The 17500-nt window shown below is 45.1% G+C and overlaps 1 protein-coding gene across 1 annotated transcript in view; it reads left to right on the top strand.

Moving 5' to 3' along the window:
• The window catches only part of dlgap3 (discs, large (Drosophila) homolog-associated protein 3), a 399103-nt gene that overhangs the window by 1097 nt on the left and 380506 nt on the right, over positions 1–17500 (top strand). The window lies entirely within an intron of this gene.

Below are 17500 nucleotides of genomic sequence, written 5' to 3'. Positions count from 1 at the left end.
GTCTGTATGCTCTCTCTCAGTTAAATTCAAATGTCTTATTTGACATGGGAAACATGTCTCTCTCTCTCTCTCTCTCTCTCTGTTATCCACCACGGCTGAATACCTGTTGTTTTATGCTAGGCCTTCTCTATACTAAACCTTACTTAATAAACCAAAAAATGAAGACAATATTCTCCAGTTTGTGTTGACTAAACAATGATGTTCTCACCACACGTTCATTGGAGAAGGGTCAGTTGGGTCAAACGTCTATAAAGACGAGCCGTCACCAGGATTATGGTGTTTGATTGGCTGAAAGGTCTTCTTGATTTGGTCCATTGATTTTTGATTGATTACTCTGCTCCGCTCTGGGATGGGGGGGGGGCATATGCAGCCAGGGCGCAGTGGCCGTGCGTAAAACACATTTGATCGATGTTTAAATGGTGTGCGTGTGTGTGTGTGTGTGTGTGTGTTAGCGTGTGCGTGCTATTATCGTCTCATTCGTGTGAAAATGCCTCTAAATCACCAGCACACCACAACAAGATAAATTCATGTTCAAACCCTTCCATTTTAATGGTTGATGTATTGCAGCTAGGCTCTTTCATGCAGACATAACATTTCACTTACTAGTTTCGTTTATATGCTTCCTTGTCTCCCTGGGGGAGTCCCACATTGCACACTATTCCCTACATAGTGCACTACCCCCTACATAGTGCACTACCCTATGTGCTCTGGTCAAAATGGCACTAGATAAGGAATAGGGTGCCATATACATGTATTTGCTTCATATTCTAGTGACAGTCTATTTATTAGCCATATATATTTACTTGTTATTCACTATAAGGTTTTGTATTTATTTTCTTAGTCGACCTTGTGTCCTGTTGCTGTCTTTTCATTTCTGTTGATTGATTTCACCTGTGTTAGTTACTCACCTGGTCTCATTTAGTTCAGTTCAGTCTGTTTGTGCCTTTGTGAGGTATTGTTCGTTTTTGACTCTACTAAGCCTTTTTTTCCCCCTAGCTCGTAGGTGAGAACCAGTTATAGCATTCAGTCCTAGTTTTGATTCACCTGCCTGTTTGCCTACCTGTCTATGACCTCCCCGTGTCCACGATTCCTGCCTTTCTGCGAAGGTGAAATAAAACCCCTGCCGTGGTCTGCGTGTGAATCTACCCCTTTTTCTCTCTGGAGTATTCATTACATTCACACGTTTTAAAGACCGGACCATTACATTAGTTACATTCATTTTTTTTTTAGAAAATGGAATTAACTTTTTATTTATTCGGGATAGGAAAATTATAAAATAAAAATAAACACAAGGCACAGCCTCAACACCACAAAGTACAACAAATAAACTACTACAATCAATTGAAATAACTGCAATCCTCAATTAATTCATTCAACACCAGAGTGCTAAACTGCCTGGGGAAATCAAGGATTTTTTTTTTTTAGGTTATTCCAACAATGGGGGAGGGGCACTAAAACAAAAGGAGGATTTACCTAAATTGGTCAAGACCAGAGGGACCTCCAAGAGTTAACAAATCCTGCAAGACGTTTGCTAGCTCTTTTTATTCATTAGCAACAAAATCAGTTGGAAGATTGTGTAGGAGAGCTTTGGAAACAGAAAGGGAACAATGTGATACACGGGACTTTAATGAGGACTGGATGTTAGAATGAGGATTCAGTGGAGGAAATGAGAATGGACCGGATGAAGCCAAGGGCTGCTATGGTGAAGGTAATCAGGTCGTGGTAGTTTGGCTGCTGGGGTGAAGGTAATCAGGCCGTGGTAGTTTGGCTGCTGGGGTGAAGGTAATCAGGTCGTGGTAGTTTGGCTGCTGGGGTGAAGGTAATCAGGTTGTGGTAGTTTGGCTGCTGGGGTGAAGGTAATCAGGTTGTGGTAGTTTGGCTGCTGTGGTGAAGGTAATCAGGTCGTGGTAGTTTGGCTGCTATGGTGAAGGTAATCAGGGCGTGGTTGTTTAGCTGCTATGGTGAAGGTAATCAGGCCGTGGTAGTTTGGCTGCTATGGTGAAGGTAATCAGGTCGTGGTAGTTTAGCTGCTGGGGTGAAGGTAATCAGGTCGTGGTAGTTTGGCTGCTGGGGTGAAGGTAATCAGGTCGTGGTAGTTTGGCTGCTGTGGTGAAGGTAATCAGGCCGTGGTAGTTTGGCTGCTGGGGTGAAGGTAATCAGGTCGTGGTAGTTTGGCTGCTATGGTGAAGGTAATCAGGCCGTGGTAGTTTGGCTGCTGGGGTGAAGGTAATCAGGTCGTGGTAGTTTGGCTGCTATGGTGAAGGTAATCAGGGCGTGGTAGTTTGGCTGCTGGGGTGAAGGTAATCAGGTCGTGGTAGTTTGGCTGCTATGGTGAAGGTAATCAGGTCGTGGTAGTTTGGCTGCTGGGGTGAAGGTAATCAGGTCGTGGTAGTTTGGCTGCTGGGGTGAAGGTAATCAGGTCGTGGTAGTTTGGCTGCTGGGGTGAAGGTAATCAGGGCGTGGTAGTTTGGCTGCTGTGGTGAAGGTAATCAGGTCGTGGTAGTTTGGCTGCTGGGGTGAAGGTAATCAGGTCGTGGTAGTTTGGCTGCTATGGTGAAGGTAATCAGGTTGTGGTAGTTTGGCTGCTATGGTGAAGGTAATCAGGGCGTGGTAGTTTGGCTGCTATGGTGAAGGTAATCAGGTTGTGGTAGTTTGGCTGCTGGGGTGAAGGTAATCAGGCCGTGGTAGTTTGGCTGCTATGGTGAAGGTAATCAAACCGTGGTAGTTTGGCTGCTGGGGTGAAGGTAATCAGGTCGTGGTAGTTTGGCTGCTGGGGTGAAGGTAATCAGGTCGTGGTAGTTTGGCTGCTATGGTGAAGGTAATCAAACCGTGGTAGTTTGGCTGCTGGGGTGAAGGTAATCAGGCCGTGGTAGTTTGGCTGCTATGGTGAAGGTAATCAAACCGTGGTAGTTTGGCTGCTGGGGTGAAGGTAATCAGGTCGTGGTAGTTTAGCTGCTGGGGTGAAGGTAATCAGGTTGTGGTAGTTTGGCTGCTATGGTGAAGATAATCAAACCGTGGTAGTTTGGCTGCTGGGGTGAAGGTAATCAGGTTGTGGTAGTTTGGCTGCTATGGTGAAGGTAATCAGGTCGTGGTAGTTTAGCTGCTGGGGTGAAGGTAATCAGGTCGTGGTAGTTTGGCTGCTGGGGTGAAGGTAATCAGGCCGTGGTAGTTTGGCTGCTGGGGTGAAGATAATCAGGTCGTGGTGGTTTGGCTGCTGGGGTGAAGATAATCAGGTCGTGGTAGTTTGGCTGCTATGGTGAAGGTAATCAAACCGTGGTAGTTTGGCTGCTGGGGTGAAGGTAATCAGGCCGTGGTAGTTTGGCTGCTATGGTGAAGGTAATCAAACCGTGGTAGTTTGGCTGCTGGGGTGAAGGTAATCAGGTCGTGGTAGTTTAGCTGCTGGGGTGAAGGTAATCAGGCCGTGGTAGTTTGGCTGCTATGGTGAAGGTAATCAGGCCGTGGTAGTTTGGCTGCTGGGGTGAAGGTAATCAGGCCGTGGTAGTTTGGCTGCTGGGGGTGAAGGTAATCAGGCCGTGGTAGTTTGGCTGCTGGGTTGAAGGTAGAGAAAGGTGAAGAGATGCGATACAAAACAGAGAGGAGGAGTGACTATTTTGTTTAAATAGGGTGGTAGTGGTAATTGAGAAGAGTGAGAACGTGTGGAGTCTGATTCATGGTTAGTAGCAGCTGGAGCTTGTTTGAGGAGCTGCGGTCAAGGAAACTAGTTAAGTGTTGCTAGGGAGCTGCAGTCAAGGAAACTAGTTAAGTGTTGCTAGGGAGCTGCAGTCAAGGAAACTAGTTAAGTGTTGCTAGGGAGCTGCAGTCAAGGAAACTAGTTAAGTGTTGCTAGGGAGCTGCAGTCAAGGAAACTAGTTAAGAGTTGCTAGGGAGCTGCGGTCAAGGAAACTAGTTAAGTGTTGCTAGGGTGCTGCATTGTGTTACATTCAAGTCTGGTCCTCTCTCCTGAATTCGAGTTCATCCTAAACACCAGGGGTGTCAAACTAAGGGCAGAGTCTGCTGAGTTTTTTATTTTTCTTTCAATGAAGACCTGGACAACTAGGTTAGGTTGAGTTCCTTACTAATTAGTAACCAGGTTAGGTTGAGTTCCTTACTAATTAGTAACCAGGTTAGGGGAGTTCCTTACTAATTAGTAACCAGGTTAGGTTGAGTTCCTTACTAATTAGTAACCAGGTTAGGTGGAGTTCCTTACTAATTAGTAACCAGGTTAGGTGGAGTTCCTTACTAATTAGTAACCAGGTTAGGGAGTTCCTTACTAATTAGTAACCAGGTTAGGTTGAGTTCCTTACTAATTAGTAACCAGGTTAGGTTGAGTTCCTTACTAATTAGTAACCAGGTTAGGTTGAGTTCCTTACTAATTAGTAACCAGGTTAGGGGAGTTCCTTACTAATTAGTAACCAGGTTAGGGGAGTTCCTTACTAATTAGTAACCAGGTTAGGTTGAGTTCCTTACTAATTAGTAACCAGGTTAGGTTGAGTTCCTTACTAATTAGTAACCAGGTTAGGGGAGTTCCTTACTAATTAGTAACCAGGTTAGGGGAGTTCCTTACTAATTAGTAACCAGGTTAGGGGAGTTCCTTACTAATTAGTAACCAGGTTAGGGGAGTTCCTTGCTAATTAGTAACCAGGTTAGGGGAGTTCCTTACTAATTAGTAACCAGGTTAGGTTGAGTTCCTTACTAATTAGTAACCAGGTTAGGGGAGTTCCTTACTAATTAGTAACCAGGTTAGGTTGAGTTCCTTACTAATTAGTAACCAGGTTAGGGGAGTTCCTTGCTAATTAGTAACCAGGTTAGGGGAGTTCCTTACTAATTAGTAACCAGGTTAGGGGAGTTCCTTGCTAATTAGTAACCAGGTTAGGGGAGTTCCTTGCTAATTAGTGACCTTAGTTCATCAATCAAGTACAAGGGAGGAGAGAAAACCCTCAGACACTCTGCCCTCCGTGGAATGAGTTTGACACCTTTAACAGTATATTCTATAAAACTGCTTAACACCTTTAACAGTATATTCTATAAACCTGCTTAACACCTTTAACAGTACATTCTATAAATCTGCTTAACACCTTTAACAGTATATTCTATAAACCTGCTTAACACCTTTAACAGTATATTCTATAAACCTGCTTAACACCTTTAACAGTATATTCTATAAACCTGCTTAACACCTTTAACAGTATATTCTATAAACCTGCTTAACACCTTTAACAGTATATTCTATAAACCTGCTCAATCAATCAATCAAATCAAATCAAATGTATTTATATAGCCCATCTTACATCAGCTGATGTCACAAAGTGCTGTACAGAAACCCAGCCTAAAACCCCAAAAAGCAAGCAATGCAGGTGTAGAAGCACGGATAACACCTTTAACAGTATATTCTATGTATTTTATAATATATTTGTTTGGGTTGGAGGGAAAGGCGGCAACACGACGCAAACACACACACAACAGCTCAATGCTTTTCTGATCAGGCAGACAGACAGACAGACAGACAGACAGACAGACAGACAGACAGACAGACAGACAGACAGACAGACAGACAGACAGACAGACAGACAGACAGGCAGGTCGAAACACACGTGAAACATTCATGGACATTAAGCTAGATAGCTGTTGCTAGCAGTTTGTTCTGGGAGATGAACATTGTTTTTTTTTTTTTACATGACAGGGTCTTTGTAGAAATGTTACCCAGAGTCATACGACATCTTGTGTTTCTCTACTCCGACGATTAATTCACAGATAAAAAGAGAAACGTAGTTAGTTTTTATTTACTTATCTTTCATTAATCTCTCTTTTTTTATTTTTGGTGTTTCAAGCATCCATGTGGGTTTGTAACTTCCTGATTTGTAATAAGGAGAGGACTTTCAGCGCGTGGAGTATCTCATATAGAACCAAGTTCGATTTTTAGCGCCTGACTACGCAGACACTCGTTTGACGCGCCCGAGCAGTTTGGATGATATTATTGAACAACACATATGTGTAAATGTATTTTGTAACGCTCGCGCACCCAACGTGGCTGGTCTAGTCAGGGTGTGAATTGTATCTGCGAGCCCGGAGCAGAGTGAGTGAGGGCAGCTGGCTTGGAGGCTGGTTTCCAATGGAGACAAGCTCAATCATATACAGTAGAGTGGGGAAAGTAGATCCACTAGCGAGGGGTCTGTGTGAGTGGGGAAAGTAGATCCACTAGGGAGGGGTCTGTGTGAGTGGGGAAAGTAGGTTCACTAGGGAGGGGTCTGTGTGAGTGGGGAAAGTAGATCCACTAGGGAGGGGTCTGTGTGAGTGGGGAAAGTAGATCCACTAGGGAGGGGTCTGTGTGAGTGGGGAAAGTAGATCCACTAGCGAGGGGTCTGTGTGAGTGGGGAAAGTAGATCCACTAGGGAGGGGTCTGTGTGAGTGGGTTGATTCACTTTTCCACTCTGTTTTTTCTCTGTCAAAGAGGACAACGCAGATACGAATACAGTATCATAGTGTCTATATACCAGTGTAGTGTCATGGTGTCTATATACCAGTGTAGTATCATGGTGTCTATATACCAGTATAGTATCATGGTGTCTATATACCAGTGTAGTGTCATGGTGTCTATATACCAGTGTAGTGTCATGGTGTCTATATACCAGTGTAGTATCATGGTGTCTATATACCAGTGTAGTGTCATGGTGTCTATATACCAGTATAGTGTCATGGTGTCTATATACCAGTATAGTATCATGGTGTCTATATACCAGTGTAGTGTCATGGTGTCTATATACCAGTGTAGTATCATGGTGTCTATATACCAGTGTAGTGTCATGGTGTCTATATACCAGTATAGTGTCATGGTGTCTATATACCAGTGTAGTGTCATGGTGTCTATATACCAGTGTAGTGTCATGGTGTCTATATACCAGTATAGTATCATGGTGTCTATATACCAGTATAGTGTCATGGTGTCTATATACCAGTATAGTATCATGGTGTCTATATACCAGTGTAGTGTCATGGTGTCTATATACCAGTGTAGTGTCATGGTGTCTATATACCAGTATAGTATCATGGTGTCTATATACCAGTATAGTGTCATGGTGTCTATATACCAGTGTAGTGTCATGGTGTCTATATACCAGTGTAGTGTCATGGTGTCTATATACCAGTGTAGTATCATGGTGTCTATATACCAGTATAGTATCATGGTGTCTATATACCAGTATAGTGTCATGGTGTCTATATACCAGTGTAGTGTCATGGTGTCTATATACCAGTGTAGTGTCATGGTGTCTATATACCAGTGTAGTGTCATGGTGTCTATATACCAGTGTAGTATCATGGTGTCTATATACCAGTATAGTATCATGGTGTCTATATACCAGTGTAGTGTCATGGTGTCTATATACCAGTGTAGTGTCATGGTGTCTATATACCAGTGTAGTGTCATGGTGTCTATATACCAGTGTAGTATCATGGTGTCTATATACCAGTGTAGTGTCATGGTGTCTATATACCAGTGTAGTATCATGGTGTCTATATACCAGTGTAGTGTCATGGTGTCTATATACCAGTGTAGTGTCATGGTGTCTATATACCAGTGTAGTGTCATGGTGTCTATATACCAGTATAGTGTCATGGTGTCTATATACCAGTATAGTGTCATGGTGTCTATATACCAGTGTAGTATCATGGTGTCTATATACCAGTGTAGTGTCATGGTGTCTATATACCAGTGTAGTGTCATGGTGTCTATATACCAGTGTAGTGTCATGGTGTCTATAAACCAGTGTAGTGTCATGGTGTCTATATACCAGTGTAGTGTCATGGTGTCTATATACCAGTGTAGTATCATGGTGTCTATATACCAGTGTAGTGTCATGGTGTCTATATACCAGTGTAGTGTCATGGTGTCTATATACCAGTGTAGTATCATGGTGTCTATATACCAGTATAGTACCATGGTGTCTATATACCAGTGTAGTATCATGGTGTCTATATACCAGTGTAGTGTCATGGTGTCTATATACCAGTGTAGTATCATGGTGTCTATATACCAGTGTAGTATCATGGTGTCTATATACCAGTGTAGTATCATGGTGTCTATATACCAGTATAGTATCATGGTGTCTATATACCAGTGTAGTATCATAGTGTCTATATACCAGTGTAGTATCATGGTGTCTATATACCAGTGTAGTATCATGGTGTCTATATACCAGTGTAGTGTCATGGTGTCTATATACCAGTGTAGTATCATGATGTCTATATACCAGTGTAGTATCATGGTGTCTATATACCAGTGTAGTATCATGGTGTCTATATACCAGTGTAGTATCATGGTGTCTATATACCAGTGTAGTATCATGGTGTCTATATACCAGTGTAGTATCATGGTGTCTATGTACGAGTGTAGTATCATGGTGTCTATATACCAGTGTAGTAGTGGTATGGCTTCTGTATAGCACTGTATTGGTCATAGACTAGTCAAGGCCCTATCTCCACATCCCAGTTGGCTAAGACGGACAGTCTCTAAGGGAATTGAGTTGAATGGTCATGGCTAAGACGGACAGTCTCTAAGGGAATTGAGTTGAATGGTCACATCCCAGTTGGCTAAGACGGACAGTCTCTAAGGGAATTGAGTTGAATGGTCACGTCCCAGTTGGCTAAGACGGACAGTCTCTAAGGGAATTGAGTTGAATGGTCACTTCCCAGTTGGCTAAGACGGACAGTCTCTAAGGGAATTGAGTTGAATGGTCACGTCCCAGTTGGCTAAGACGGACAGTCTCTAAGGGAATTGAATTGAATGGTCATGTCCCAGTTGGCTAAGACGGACAGTCTCTAAGGAAATTGAGTTGAAAGGTCACGTCCCAGTTGGCTAAGACGGACAGTCTCTAAGGGAATTGAGTTGAATGGTCATGGCTAAGACAGACAGTCTCTAAGGGAATTGAGTTGAATGGTCATGGCTAAGACGGACAGTCTCTAAGGGAATTGAGTTGAATGGTCACGTCCCAGTTGGCTAAGACGGACAGTCTCTAAGGGAATTGAGTTGAATGGTCATGGCTAAGACAGACAGTCTCTAAGGAAATTGAGTTGAATGGTCACATCCCAGTTGGCCAAGATGGACAGTCTCTAAGGGAATTGAGTTGAAAGGTCACATCCCAGTTGGCGAAGACGGACAGTCTCTAAGGGAATTGAGTTGAATGGTCATTTCCCAGTTGGCTAAGACCGACAGTCTCTAAGGGAATTGAGTTGAATGGTGACGTCCCAGTTGGCTAAGACGGACAGTCTCTAAGGGAATTGAGTTGAATGGTCACGTCCCAGTTGGCTGAGACGGACAGTCTCTAAGGGAATTGAGTTGAATGGTCACATTCCAGTTGGCTAAGACGGACAGTCTCTAAGAGAATTGAGTTGAATGGTCACATCTCAGTTGGCTAAGACGGACAGGCTCTAAGGGAAATGAGTTGAATGGTCATGGCTAAGACGGACAGTCTCTAAGGGAATTGAGTTGAATGGTCACGTCCCAGTTGGCTAAGATGGACAGTCTCTAAGGGAACTGAGTTGAATGGTCATGGCTAAGACAGACAGTCTCTAAGGGAATTGAGTTGAATGGTCACGTCCCAGTTGGCTAAGAGGGACAGTCTCTAAGGGAATTGAGTTGAATGGTCACGTCCCAGTTGGCTAAGATGGACAGTCTCTAAGGGAATTGAGTTGAATGGTCACGTCCCATTTGGCTAAGACGGACAGTCTCTAAGGGAATTGAGTTGAATGGTCACATCCCCGTTGGCTAAGACGGACAGTCTCTAAGGGAATTGAATTGAATGGTCGTGGCTAAGACGGACAGTCTCTAAGGGAATTGAGTTGAATGGTCACGTCCCAGTTGGCTAAGACGGACAGTCTCTAAGGGAATTGAGTTGAATGGTCATGGCTAAGACAGACAGTCTCTAAGGGAATTGAGTTGAATGGTCACATCCCAGTTGGCTAAGATGGACAGTCTCTAAGGGAATTGAGTTGAAAGGTCACATCCCAGTTGGCGAAGACGGACAGTCTCTAAGGGAATTGAGTTGAATGGTCATTTCCCAGTTGGCTAAGACCGACAGTCTCTAAGGGAATTGAGTTGAATGGTGACGTCCCAGTTGGCTAAGACGGACAGTCTCTAAGGGAATTGAGTTGAATGGTCATGGCTAAGACGGACAGTCTCTAAGGGAATTGAGTTGAATGGTCATGGCTAAGACGGACAGTCTCTAAGGGAATTGAGTTGAATGGTCACGTCCCAGTTGGCTAAGACGGACAGTCTCTAAGGGAATTGAGTTGAATGGTCACATTCCAGTTGGCTAAGACGGACAGTCTCTAAGAGAATTGAGTTGAATGGTCACATCCCAGTTGGCTAAGACGGACAGGCTCTAAGGGAAATGAGTTGAATGGTCATGGCTAAGACGGACAGTCTCTAAGGGAATTGAGTTGAATGGTCACGTCCCAGTTGGCTAAGATGGACAGTCTCTAAGGGAATTGAGTTGAATGGTCATGGCTAAGACAGACAGTCTCTAAGGGAATTGAGTTGAATGGTCACGTCCCAGTTGGCTAAGACGGACAGTCTCTAAGGGAATTGAGTTGAATGGTCACGTCCCAGTTGGCTAAGACGGACAGTCTCTAAGGGAATTGAGTTGAATGGTCACATCCCCGTTGGCTAAGACGGACAGTCTCTAAGGGAATTGAATTGAATGGTCATGGCTAAGACAGACAGTCTCTAAGGGAATTGAGTTGAATGGTCACATCCCAGTTGGCTAAGACGGACAGTCTCTAAGGGAATTGAATTGAATGGTCACATCCCAGTTGGCTAAGACGGACAGTCTCTAAGGGAATTGAATTGAATGGTCACGTCCCAGTTGGCTAAGACGGACAGTCTCTAAGGTAATTGAGTTGAATGGTCACATCCCAGTTGGCTAAGACGGACAGTCTCTAAGGGAATTGAGTTGAATGGTCACGTCCCAGTTGGCTGAGACGGACCGACTTAATCTTAGTATTCTATTTCTAATGATGTAGAGTTTATACAACAGGCCAATGTGGGCACAGTTTGCCTGTATCCCCATTCTGTTTGGTTACAGCCATCTATATATAGTACAGTAGGCTTATATCCTAATAGGTTTTCTCCTCCAAGAACGTAACGTTCAGTTCACAGAGAGAGTCAGGTTGATTGTGGAGTGAGTGACGGATTAGAGCACATTTACTGCCGGGCTCATTTTTGGCGTCTCTGCTCTCCTCTCGAAATTGCCTTAATTCTTTTTCATGGTCACATAAAGAGCTGGGTAATAATGCTCTGTCAATGTGTACATGATTAAGGTGCTTTAGTCTGTAGTCTTCCTTTACACGCGGGATGACGGATACGCTGGAGAGAGGAAACACCATTACATATGCTCGATGGGGGGGGGTGTCCTGCACTATAGGATATAGATATGCTCGATAGGGGGGTGTCCTGCACTATAGGATATAGATATGCTCGATGGGGGGGGTGTCCAGCACTATAGGATATAGATATGCTCGATGGGGGGTGTCCTGCACTATAGGATATAGATATGCTCGATGGGGAGGGGGGGTTGTCCAGCACTATAGGATATAGATATGCTCGATGGGGGGCTGTGGGGTGGGTGTCCTGCACTATAGGATATAGATGTGCTCGATGGGGGGGGGGTGTCCTGCACTATAGGATATAGATATGCTCGATGGGGGGGGGTGTCCAGCTCTATAGGATATACATATGCTCGATGGGGGGGTCCTGCACTATAGGATATAGATATGCTCGATGGGGGGGTGTCCTGCACTATAGGATATAGATATGCTCGATGGGGGGTGTCCTGCACTATAGGATATAGATATGCTCGATGGGGGGGGGGGTGTCCAGCACTATAGGATATAGATATGCTCGATGGGGGGTGTCCTGCACTATAGGATATAGATATGCTCGATGGGGGAGGGGGGGGGTTGTCCAGCACTATAGGATATCGATATGCTCGATGGGGGGGTGTGGGGTGGGTGTCCTGCATTATAGGATATAGATGTGCTCGATTGGGGGGGGGGGTGTCCTGCACTATAGGATATAGATATGCTTGATGGGGGGAGTGTCCTGCACTATAGGATATAGATATGCTCGATGGGGGGGTGTCCAGCTCTATAGGATATAGATATGCTCGATGGGGGTGTCCTGCACTATAGGATATAGATATGCTTGATGGGGGGAGTGTCCTGCACTATAGGATATAGATATGCTCGATGGGGGGGTGTCCTGCACTATAGGATATAGATATGCTCGATGGGGGGGGTGTCCTGCACTATAGGATATAGATATGCTCGATGGGGGGTGTCCTGCACTATAGGATATAGATATGCTCGATGGGGGGGGGTGTCCAGCACTATAGGATATAGATATGCTCGATGGGGGGGGTGTCCTGCACTATAGGATATAGATATGCTCGATGGGGGGGGGGTGTCCAGCACTATAGGATATAGATATGCTCGATGGGGGGGGGGTGTCCAGCTCTATAGGATATAGATGTGCTCGATGGGGGGGTGTCCAGCACTATAGGGTATAGATATGCTCGATGGGGGGGTGTCCAGCTCTATAGGATATAGATATGCTCGATGGGGGGGTGTCCAGCTCTATAGGGTATAGATATGCTCGATGGGGGGGTGTCCTGCACTATAGGGTATAGATATGCTCGATGGGGGGGGTGTCCTGCACTATAGGATATAGATATGCTCGATGGGGGGGTGTCCTGCACTATAGGATAAAGATATGCTCGATGAGGGTGGGAGGAGGGTGTCCAGCACTATAGGATATAGATATGCTCGATGGGGGGTGTCCTGCACTATAGGATATAGATATGCTCGATGGGGGGGGGTGTCCTGCACTATAGGATATAGATATGCTCGACTGGGGGTGTCCTGCACTATAGGATATAGATATGCTCGATGGGGGGGGTGTCCTGCACTATAGGATATAGATATGCTCGATGGGGGGGGTGTCCTGTACTATAGGATATAGATATGCTCGATGGGGGGTCCTGCATTATAGGATATAGATATGCTCGATGGGGGGGGTGTCCAGCACTATAGGATTTAGATATGCTCGATGGGGGTGTGTCCAGCACTATAGGATATAGATATGCTCGATGGGGGGTGTCCAGCACTATAGGATATAGATATGCTCGATGGGGGGTGGGGGTGTCCTGCACAATAGGATAAAGATATGCTCAATGGGGGGGGGGGTGTCCAGCTCTATAGGATATAGATATGCAAGAAATATGGCAGTAACATGTTCATCATATTACTTATGAAGAAAGCTTTTCAAGGACCCAAAATCTCCATATGTCATGAGAAGCCTTCCTCCAGTTGCATTGCTTCGGTTTGTTTACAAGGTGTCAGTCAGTGAAGCAAAATTGAAAATACATGACCTAACACCCCATCACGTTGGCATGGTAATGAGGTTCTTCCTTCGCAACGCACAGTTTTATTGTCAGTAGAACATCAATGCTTTAATTATGCAGAACCCACACTTCTGACTAGAGCCCTATGTCACCCTAGTCCCTATGTAGTACACTTCTGACCAGAGCCCTATGTCACCCTAGTCCCTATGTAGTACACTTCTGACTAGAGCCCTATGTCACCCTAGTCCCTATGTAGTACACTTCTGACCAGAGCCCTATGTCACCCTAGTCCCTATGTAGTACACTTCTGACCAGAGCCCTATGTCACCCTAGTCCCTATGTAGTACACTTGTGACCAGAGCCCTATGTCACCCTAGTCCCTATATAGTACACTTCTGACTAGAGCCCTATGTCACCCTAGTCCCTATGTAGTACACTTCTGACCAGAGCCCTATGTCACCCTAGTCTCTATGTAGAACACTTCTGACCAGAGCCCTATGTCACCCTAGTCTCTATATAGTACACTTCTGACCAGAGCCCTATGTCACCCTAGTCCCTATGTAGTACACTTCTGACCAGAGCCCTATGTCACCCTAGTCCCTATGTAGTACACTTCTGACCAGAGCCCTATGTCACCCTAGTCCCTATATAGTACACTTCTGACCAGAGCCCTATGGGTGCCATTTGGGATGGTGCCCCAGGTTTTTATGTGCAGGTTGGCATTTATTGTCATGAATCTTGCCCTGGAGGCAGCTCTACAGAGAGGTCACTAGCAGGTACAGACACAAAGTCATCAATTCTAATTTTAAACCTAACCCTAACCTTAACCACACTGCTAACCCTAACCTTAACCACACTGCTAACCCTAACCTTAACCACACTGCTAACCCTAACCTTAACCACACTGCTAACCCTAACCTTAACCACACTGCTAACCCTAACCTTAACCACACTGCTAACCCTAACCTTAACCGCACTGCTAACCCTAACCTTAACCACACTGCTAACCCTAACCTTAACCACACTGCTAACCCTAACCTTAACCGCACTGCTAACCCTAACCTTAACCACACTGCTAACCCTAACCTTAACCACACTGCTAACCCTAACCTTAACCACACTGCTAACCCTAACCTTAACCACACTGCTAACCCTAACCTTAACCACACTGCTAACCCTAACCTTAACCACACTGCTAACCCTAACCTTAACCACACTGCTAACCCTAACCTTAACCACACTGCTAACCCTAACCTTAACCACACTGCTAACCCTAACCTTAACCACACTGCTAACCTTAACCACACTGCTAACCCTAACCTTAACCACACTGCTAACCCTAACCTTAACCACACTGCTAACCCTAACCTTAACCACACTGCTAACCCTAACCTTAACCACACTGCTAACCCTAACCTTAACCACACTGCTAACCCTAACCTTAACCACACTGCTAACCCTAACCTTAACCACACTGCTAACCCTAACCTTAACCACACTGCTAACCCTAACCTTAACCACACTGCTAACCCTAACCTTAACCACACTGCTAACCCTAACCTTAACCACACTGCTAACCCTAACCTTAACCACACTGCTAACCCTAACCTTAACCACACTGCTAACCCTAACCTTAACCACACTGCTAACCTAACCTTAACCACACTGCTAACCCTAACCTTAACCACACTGCTAACCCTAACCTTAACCACACTGCTAACCTAACCTTAACCACACTGCTAACCCTAACCTTAACCACACTGCTAACCCTAACCTTAACCACACTGCTAACCCTAACCTTAACCACACTGCTAACCCTAACCTTAACCACACTGCTAACCCTAACCTTAACCACACTGCTAACCCTAACCTTAACCACACTGCTAACCCTAACCTTAACCACACTGCTAACCCTAACCTTAACCACTCTGCTAACCCTAACCTTAACCACACTGCTAACCCTAACCTTAACCACTCTGCTAACCCTAACCCTAACCACACTGCTAACCCTAACCTTAACCACACTGCTAACTCTAACCTTAACCACACTGCTAACCCTAACCTTAACCACCCTGCTAACCCTAACCTTAACCACACTGCTAACCCTAACCTTAACCACACTGCTAACCCTAACCACACTGCTAACCCTAACCTTAACCACACTGCTAACCCTAACCTTAACCACACTGCTAACCCTAACCTTAACCCCACTGCTAACCCTAAGCTTAACCACACTGCTAACCTTAACCTTAACCACACTGCTAACCCTAACCTTAACCCCACTGCTAACCCTAACCTTAACCCCACTGCTAACCCTAACCTTAACCACACTGTTAACCCTAACCTTAACCACACTGCTAACCCAAACCTTAACCACACTGCTAACCATAACCTTAACCACACTGCCAACCCTAACCTTAACCACCCTGCTAACCCTAACCTTAACCACTCTGCTAACCCTAACCTTAACCACACTGCTAACTCTAACCTTAACCACACTGCCAACCCTAACCTTAACCACACTGCTAACCCTAACCTTAACCACACTGCCAACCCTAACCTTAACCACACTGCTAACACTAACCTTAACCACACTGCTAACCCTAACCTTAACCACACTGCTAACCCTAACCTTAACCACACTGCTTAACCACACTGCTAACCCTAACCTTAACCACACTGCTAACCCTAACCTTAACCCCACTGCTAACCCTAACCTTAACCACCCTGCTAACCCTAACCCTAACCACACTGCTAACCCTAACCTTAACCACACTGCTAACCTTAACCTTAACCACACTGCTAACCCTAACCTTAACCACACTGCTAACCCTAACCTTAACCACACTGCTAACCCTAACCTTAACCACACTGCTAACCCTAACCTTAACCACACTGCTAACCCTAACCTTAACCACACTGCTAACCCTAACCTTAACCACACTGCTAACCCCTAACCTTAACCACCCTGCTAACCCTAACCTTAACCACACTGCTAACCCTAACCTTAACCACACTGCTAACCCCTAACCTTAACCACACTGCTAACCCTAACCTTAACCACACTGCTAACCCTAACCTTAACCACACTGCTAACCCTAACCTTAACCACACTGCTAACCCTAACCTTAACCACACTGTTAACCCTAACCTTAACCACACCGCTAACCCTAACCTTAACCCCACCGCTAACCCTAACCTTAACCCCACTGCTAACCCTAACCTTAACCACACTGCTAACCCTAACCTTAACCACACTGCTAACCCTAACCTTAACCACACTGCTAACCCTAACCTTAACCACCCTGCTAACCCTAACCTTAACCACACTGCTAACCCTAACCTTAACCACACTGCTAACCCTAACCTTAACCCCACTGCTAACCCTAACCTTAACCACACTGCTAACCCTAACCTTAACCACACTGCTAACCCTAACCTTAACCACACTGCTAACCCTAACCTTGTTGCACATGAACAGTATAAAATAGTTTCAAGTTTTATTAGTCACATCTATCGGGATCCACGTGGTATACATTGTCCAATGAAATGCTTACTTTCAGGTTCCTTCTGGACAATAAGAAACAATAAGAACTGTTAAAATATAAGAACATGTACGTAAAGTACGTCTGTGTGGTTGTTTGTGTCTGTGTCTGTGTGTGTGTGTGTGTGTGTGTGTGTGTGTGTGTGTGTGTGTGTGTGTGTGTGTGTGTGTGTGTGTGTGTGTGTGTGTGTGTGTGTGTGTGAGTGTGTGTGTGTACACGTCTGTGCATGTGCGCTAAGGTGCAGAGAATCAGAGCAGGTGGTCAGTCCAGTTCAAGTGTTCAGCAATCTGATGGTTTGTAGATAGAAACTGTCTCTGAGCCTGATGACGTCATGACCTGATGACCTCATGCTTCGATACCGTCAACCAGGTGGTAAGGGAGAGAGCAGCTTGTGACTGGGGTGTGTGGGGTCCTTTGATGATGCTGTGGGTCTTCCTCAGGCAGTGTTTCAAGTAGATGTCCTGGATGGATGGGAGGGCCATGCAGTCGTGGACGGAGCAATTCCCATACCAGGCCGTGATGCAATCGGTCAGGACACATGTCGATGGTGCAGCGGTGGTA

This window comes from Salmo salar, chromosome ssa14 (genome assembly GCF_905237065.1).
Source record: "Salmo salar chromosome ssa14, Ssal_v3.1, whole genome shotgun sequence".
NCBI classification, from domain to species: Eukaryota; Metazoa; Chordata; class Actinopteri; order Salmoniformes; family Salmonidae; genus Salmo; species Salmo salar.
The sequence above is the reverse complement of the archived record's forward strand: the minus strand, read 5'-3'. Positions and strand labels throughout refer to the sequence as shown.